Raw genomic sequence first — 7,996 nt, 5'->3', positions numbered from 1 at the left:
TGGGGGAGGGAAAAGAAAGCCAGACGGGAAAGGGCCAGCCAGCCAGAGACAGAGAGAGACAGGAATGGGGAGAAAGAGTCAGGGGGAGATCTGAACAGAGGGAGACAGAGATGTGAGGGAGACAGGGATGCGAAGATGACAGAGAGAGACAAAAATAGAGACCCAGACAGACGCAGATAGAAGGAGCGAGATGGGGGGCGGGCAGTAACAGCCTGGATCTGGAACCTCAGCTCCGACAGCGTGCCCCTCACCCCTCCCANCCTGTCAAGGTTCCCAGGGCTTCAGGGAGGAGCAAACATCAAGAGGAAGGGCACTTGCCAGCCTGCCCCCTCCTCCCATCACGGGGCTGCCCAAATTCCCACCTCCTGAGGACCACCTGCCAGGTTACTCTCACCTGTTTCATAGTTTTGTTCAACGAATTCAATATTGTTAGAACATTTTCAAAGGGAACTAGAACCCACCGGCTTAAATGAAAAACATGCCCTAATTAAAAGGAAGCTGCCAAACTAAATGCAAAGCCAGCAATAATCTTTCCGCCTCCTAGCTCGAGGCTGCCGCCCCCGGGGATCCCAGGGCGGGGAGTGTGCTCGGTGTTAAACACCAGGAGCCTGGAGAGAAAGTAAGTCAGCACCAGGGGATTCTTCCTAGAAGTCAGCAAAGGGCAGAGACCCAGGAGCCGTGGAGAGGAACACTCGCATTCCCCAGGGGGAAACCCAGGCTCTCCAGGTGCCTCGGGATGCTGGCATGCCCCCACTCCTTTTTTTTTTTTTAAGTTTATTTATTGAGGTGGAGGGAGACGAGAGCACAAGCGGAGAAGGGGCAGAGGGAGAGGGAGAGAGTCCAAGCCGGCGCCACACCATCAGCACAGAGCCTGATGCGGGACTTGAACCCACACACCATGAGATCATGAGTTGCGCTGAGATCTAGTAGGATCTCTTTAACCGACCGCGCCAGCCAGGAGCCACGCTGTGTTGTGATTCTAGTGCTGCTGAACTCCAGCTGTAACCCCTGCTCCACCCTGACAGGCACACACATACATCTGGATGTGTAGACCGTGAACTCTGCCAGGCCCACCAAGCCACAGGGTCTCACCCCTCCTGGTTTCTGCACCCGTGGCTCTCTCCCCCTGGAACACATCTCCTGCCCTCCTCTGCCCAGCTAACTCTTCCCGGCACAATTTGTACCGGCGCCTCCTACAGGAAGCCTTCCCTGACTGCCTCCCATCCCCCAAAGCTCTTAGGGCCCTGTGTGGCCTCTCTGGCCTGCTGCCTCCTCTGGAAAGCACAGGGTTGGACATTCCCACACACCCTCCCAGGACTTGGCGTGGCCCCCTATTTGTCAACTAAATGGGAGAACAGACAACAGAGAAGAGGAGGTACCCTAATAGCCACGGACGGTTGAAATCAAAACAAAACCTCCTCTGAGCTCCGTGGAAAAGTTTCAGGCGGGAGCTCCCGCAAAACAGAAATGAGCCGACCTGGCTCAGGGGGGCCTTACCGACTCCCTGGACCACAGCCCAGCCAGTGCCCCAGCCCCTGTGAGCCTCAACTTCCTCTCCTATAAAATGAAGGCAGTAGAGTCACTTATAAGAGTTGAGCTAAGAAAACTACACGTAAAGAGCTAAGTACTCAGTAGGCACTCAAATATTAATGACAATCATCATTTTTGCTATCACCTTACAGTCACCACACTACAAAATATCATAACACACAGGGACCCAAGGGATGAGTAGATCAGGGCTTGCCAGACTTTCTGTAAAGGGCCCGATAATAAGTATATTCAGTTTTTTTTAAATTTTTTTTTAATGTTTTATTTATTTCAAGGAGAGAGAGAGACAGCGTGAGCAGGGGAGGGTCAGAGAGAGAGGGAGTCACAGACTGAAACAGGCTCCAGGCTCTGAGCTGGCAGTCAGCACAGAGCCCGATGCGGGACTCGAACCCACGAACCGCGAGATCATGACCTAAGTGAAAGTCGGACGCTTAACCGACTAAGCCACCCAGGCGCCCCAAGTATTTTCAGTTTTGTGGACCACATGGGTCTCTGTCAGAAGCACCAAGCTCGGCCCTTGTAGCACGGAAGCAGCCATAAACGAAATGTAAATAAATGAGTGTGGCTGTGTTCCAATAAAACTTTATTTTCAAAAACATGCAGTGGGCCGAACTGGGCCCAGGGCCTGTCATTTGCCGACCTTCTAGGTAGGCACCTCAGGTGGGGGATGTGATGTACTTTTTATTGTGTCTGATGCCTCCACCAAAGGGGAAACTCCAGGCACCCAGTGGCTTCTTGAACCTGCCCCTGAGAGTCTAGCTGAGAAACTGCCACGTGTCCCTATTCCCCGCATGGTTTCTGAGCCTCTAATGACCCAGGCCCGGTGCTAGGGATGCAGCAGTGACTGATGGGATGGAAGGCAGGTTCCTGTGGGCGGCCTCCGGAGGGGGGCAGGTCTGAGTTCAAGCCCCAGTGTTGTCCCATCAGGCCTGTGTGGCCTCGGGAAAGTGACTCCACCATCCCGGCCTCAGTTTCCAGGAAATGGAATGACCAGTAACGAACGCCGCACTGATGCCCCGTGAGGACGGAGAAGGGGTACGGGATGGTGTCCCCCAGGCCACGTGCTGGGACACAGGCAGAAACAGACTCGCCAGTGCCCACAGCGCAGGGAGCCCAGCTGGCCCCGAATATCTCACTGTGGGTTCTGTGGGAAGCTGAACCAGTAACTGGGACCCTGGGGGCCAGAGACCGGGGTCCCCCCCGGGTGTGGGGGGTGAGGACACGCTCCAATGTGCTGAAGCCTGAGGCTTCTAGTGCCCGAATAGGAGGCCTCAGGTACCTCCAATGTCCTGGAAAAGCAGGGCTGGGAGGACTCTTGAAAAACATGGAAACAAGTGGTTTAAAAATCTTGTTTTTAAAGCAAGAGGAGCTGCTTGTTCAAGTGACATGCAGGCCCCGGGTGTCTTCAGAGCCCCGAGGACCTATCCCGGGCCACTGGGCCCTTGGGGCCAGACAGGTCACGCATGTGGTGGCGGGGAATGGCGGGGACCACACTGGCCAGGAGAGCCCCGGACAGTTAAGGGGGAGCTTCAGGCCACTCCAGTTTGGCCCAAGCTCCTGAGGTCCCAAAAGAAGTGGGGAGATTGGGTTATTCTCTAAAACTATTTGAATGCTGGCTCGAGGTAAAATAAACCACCACGGGAGCCAAGCAAACACCATCCTGTGGGTCACAGGCATCGACCGGCAGCCTGTTACAGTCCAACCTGCCCATTTCACAGCCGGGGAAATGGAGTCTCGGAGGGGGAAGACACCTTACCCAATGTCATGGAGTGATTTTGGAAGCGAAGCCGGGCTCAGATGTCTCCAAGCCTCTACCCAGCCCCAAGTGCTCAGGAGAGGGTGGGGAACGGGAGGGAGTGGGGGTGGGGGGTGAGGGTTGGGAGGTAGGAATCTGGACTTCACAAGCTGAGAGCCCTTTGTGTCTCTGTCATCCAGGATGGAGCATGGACAAGTGGGCAGGAAAAGGGATGAATACATATTAATTAAACATAACAATTTGTAGGGGCGCCTAGGTGTCTCAGTCGGTTAAGTGTCCGACTCAATTTCGGCTCACATGGGGGTCCGTGGTGACAGGGCAGAGCCTGCTTGGGACACTCTCTGCCCCTCCCCCACTCTCATGGGCGCACTTGCTTTCTCAAAAATGAATGAAACTTAAAAAATAATAATACATAATAATTCGTAACAATATATAGTAATACAATACAGTAATAATAACTGATACCTTCTTAGTGTTTTCTGTGCTGGGCATTAAGATAGGGTATCAAGAGGGGGTAAGATGGTAATTATAAGTGGTGATGATAATTAAGAGTGTAGACTCAGGATTAAAATCCTGTCTCTCCCACTTCCTGGCTGAGGGATCTTATCCAAATTACTTCACCTCTCTGTGCCTCAGCTTGTCTGTTTCTTTTTATTTTTTTCTTATTTGAGAGAGAGAGAGCACACACATATGCATGTGCACAGGGGCCTGGGGCTTGATCTCACGACCCTGAGATCATGACCTGGGCCGAAATCGAGTCAGATGCTCAACTGACTGAGCCACCCGGGCACCCCTCAGCTAGTCCACTTCACACAGCCCTTGGGAGAATTGAATCAGATAACATACATCAAGTGCCTCTCGCCTGGTGAGCTCTGTTGGTATCAGTTATAATTGCTGCTTCTTGACAGATGGGGACTCTGAGGCTTCCAAAGGGACACGCTCCAGACTCCAACAGCCTGTCTGCCCCGGAGCGCCCTCACATTTGGCCTTGAACCAAGGTATGCCCTTTACCCCCATCTCCTCTGGTCCGAACCAGGAGGTGGGTCCTCGCCGCACCTCCATTCTGCAGACACGAAAACTAATGCACGGGGAAGGCAGGAAAGCCGGACATGCAGCCGCTAGGTGGAATGACTGGATTCCAACGCGGGCGCAAGCCCTCCACCTCCCGGGCCGCCGCTCAGCCTGCTTGCCGGCCACCGAAGCCCAGTCAGAAGTCTGGTTGATGCAAGAATGCACTTGGCAGACGGGCCTGCCCCCTGCCTTGGCCTCCCAGCATCTGAGCACGGAGGGTAACGGAAGCTCCTCCCCAGGCGGCCCCCAAGACGCTCCCCTGGGCATAAGGGCCCGCCCCAAGGATTTCGGGGGCCTTGCCCAGCCCTCGGGCTGTTCTCAATGAATCATTCCCGCGATCTCTCCTCAGGCCACAACCCAGGGTGGAGGGGACGGGAGAAGGGGCGTGGGAGGGGGCAGGATCGCAAAGCCGTCTCCCGAGCGGCCCCACGCAGGGTGAATGTGTGGCTAAGGTGGGCAAGGAGGGCCCGCCGCTGGCAGGAAGAGGGGGCAGGTGATGAGGCCGGAGCTGCTGTTACCCACGCTGGTGTCTGCAGTGCCACACAGCAAATCAGGGCCGGCTGGGCCGGACCTGGGCTTTCAAATCACTCACACCGGCCACTTGTGACCCACCTCTCACTACAAATGGACTCACAGAGTCACGCTGATGACACGCTTGGATGGCTTTACGAGTCCCAAGGTGGCACTACATCTGAGTCGACTCAGTCCACACCCACTGCCCAGCAGGATACACTGAGGCCCATGCCTGCCTAGGCTCCTGACCGCACTTCCGTTTCCCCAGGCTGTACAGGAAAGCTGGATTTTACAAGGGCAAGGGGAGGAAAGTAGGCACGAATGGGTAAAGGCAGGAGGGGCTGGGGCTGGGCACAGCGGCCAGAGGCCTGGCTCCCAGGCCCTCCCAAACAGCGGATGCCCCAGTAGGCCCAGCCTGCCGGGTGGGAGCCCAGAATGCACGGATGAAGGCTGCCTCATGGTCCAGAGCCAGCAGACAATGGGTTTAAGAATGTCAGGAAGAAGCGATGACCTTCGAGAAACTTGGTGCCTCCACGAAAATGTCATGCCCTGACCTGGGCAGAAGCCAAACGGCGTGAGGGAAGAGGTGGGGGTTCCGGACACAGGGGCGAGGCCCAAAGGAGGGTGTCTGTGTGTCCTGAGGGGCACCAATGGGGCACCTGCCACTCAGGCCTGGCAGGCAGCACCTAGTGACGCAGGCGGTGGCTGAGGCTGTTCAGATGGCCCACCTCACATGGCCACCGGGGGGGGTCACCTTCACAATGGGCGTGGGGGCCATGATGGGACATGGGCAGAACCAGATTCCCTTTGGCAGCTGAGGGACAAGCCTTTCCCCGGCCTCTGCGGGTCTTCGCTGTGAAGGGGTGGGAAGCTCTGAGCAGTTCTTTCCACTGGGTGCAGGTTCCTAATAGGCACCCCCAGGTCTGGGGTGGGTACTGACGGCCACCAGGTTCCACCCTGCCCCCTGTCCCACACGGGGCCCAGGACGATGCCCTCAGCAAGTCAGGTCACTGTTAACAGAAGCAACATAAGTGCGCATGTACGCCTGCTAAGCACTCACGGGGCTTCAATACCAGTGTCCTGATGGTGCTGGAGCTGTTCCTAGAGACCTACAGGACACTCCTCATTCTGCTAATAAGGCATTTAATTCAACGCGTACTGGAAGATCATTTATAATGAGCACATCAGAGCCAGTGATTTCGGAGATTAGGATGGCTTCAGAAACTGGATTTCTTTAAGATTATCGGCACCCTCATCAGCTGCCCGTGGGGCTGTAAAAGTAGGTGCTGCTTTGGAAAACTGGCCCTTCTTCAAAAGGTTAAATGTGGAATTCCATGTGGTCCAGCAATTCCACTCCTCGGGATATACCCGAGAGCACTGCAAACACATGCGCACGCACAGACTCGTACACAAACATTCACAGCAGCATTATTCACGACAGCCAAAAAGTGGACAGAACGCCCATGTCTGTCAGTTGCCAAGGGGGAGAACATAGAGTGCACCCATACAATGGAATATTACTCAGCCCTTAAGAGGTGATCAAATATTCCACTTGAAACTAACATGACACCACACGGGACCTATACTGGAATTAAAAACTTAAGAAAAAGAAAGAAATGAAATACGGAAAAATAAAAATAAAAAGCAACACAGAACCACTATATGTTCCCCCATGGATGAACCATCCTAAGTGAAAAGCACTTAAGTCACAAAAGACCACGTTGTCCGTGACTCCACTTACATAAAGGGTCCAGCGCAGGCAAGTCCGGGGACGGAAAATAGATTAGTGGCTGCCAGGGGCTGGGGAAGGAGAAATTGAGCAGTGACTGCCCGATGGGGTCCAAGGTTTCTTTTTGGGTGATGAGAATGTTCTAGAATTAGGTAGGGGCGGTGGCTGCCCATCTCTGCAAATATCCTAAAAAGCAGTGAACTGAATGCTTTAAAATCTGAATTGTATCTCAGTAAAGCTGCTATAAAGAGATTATACGAGACTTTAAAGAATACTGATAGGAACACATAACGCCGGGTAGGTAATATAATCATACAGTTAGGATTCCGCAGGGTAAGCATGGTTCATGAATGACTCAAAAAGCCCAATTTTGCAGTCATGGAAACTGAGGCTGGATGAGGAAGAATGACTGGAGCAGGCTACATCACTACTAAACCAGAGTGAGTCACACCGAGATCAACCCAACTCCAGAAGCCTGGCCTAACCATCAGGCCGCCTGGCTGAATGAAAGGATAGGAGACGGGGTGTGGGAGAGGTGTCCACAGCCCAGGACCGGGCATAGACCTGCAAGGAGGTGGCTAAGTGAGGGAAAGAGCAGGTTAGCTCTGCGGGTTTCAAAACAGGAGGCACCCCACAATGCCTGGGGATCGCTGGGGAAGGCTTCCAGGACGGGGTGCTGCCTGAGGCTCCTGAAGCATTCCCGGCCTGACACACGAAGTCAGGACCGAGGGTAGGTTTCAGCCCTGCCGCGTCCGGCCTGTGGGGCCTACTAGGGCCTTGGGCACATGCCTTTCTGAGCCTCAGTTTCCCCAAGTGATAAGCACCGCGCCCTGTAACAACTGCACTGCATCGGATGGGTCCCACGCCTCCTCCCGAGGGCATGTGCGTTGCAGTGGGAACACCGGGCCTGACCTCTGTCCCACATTTAATGACAACGACTCTGCCCTCTGCCGGGTCCAGCGCGGTGACCAAGCCCCTCTTCCCTCGCGGCCACTCCCAGCCTCAGCTTTATCAGGCACCTCGCCTCCAGCTCACACTGCGAGGGGGAGCTTGCCGGGCGGTGGGATCTTCTGGCCGAATTTCGCGGGGGGACCCTCAAGTTCAGAGGGACCCCGAGCTCTCCCCGGACCCCAAGCTCTCGGAGGCGCTCTCCCCAGCCAGCGATTTCCGCCCCCCCCCCACACACACACAATTCCTCCACTCTGGACACGCCTCGCAACTGCACGGCGTTCCAAGTTAACTTCCACGCGCCCCCCTACCCCGCGCGTCCCAGCGCCCGCCGGGGGGTCCCCGCAAGCAGATGAAGGGTCGGGGATCCCGACGACTGTGACACGCCGCTCCCCCCCATCCCCAACACACACACACACACACACACACCG

This window comes from Crocuta crocuta, unplaced genomic scaffold (genome assembly GCF_008692635.1).
Source record: "Crocuta crocuta isolate KB4526 unplaced genomic scaffold, BGI_CrCroc_1.0 scaffold348, whole genome shotgun sequence".
NCBI classification, from domain to species: Eukaryota; Metazoa; Chordata; class Mammalia; order Carnivora; family Hyaenidae; genus Crocuta; species Crocuta crocuta.
The sequence above is the reverse complement of the archived record's forward strand: the minus strand, read 5'-3'. Positions refer to the sequence as shown.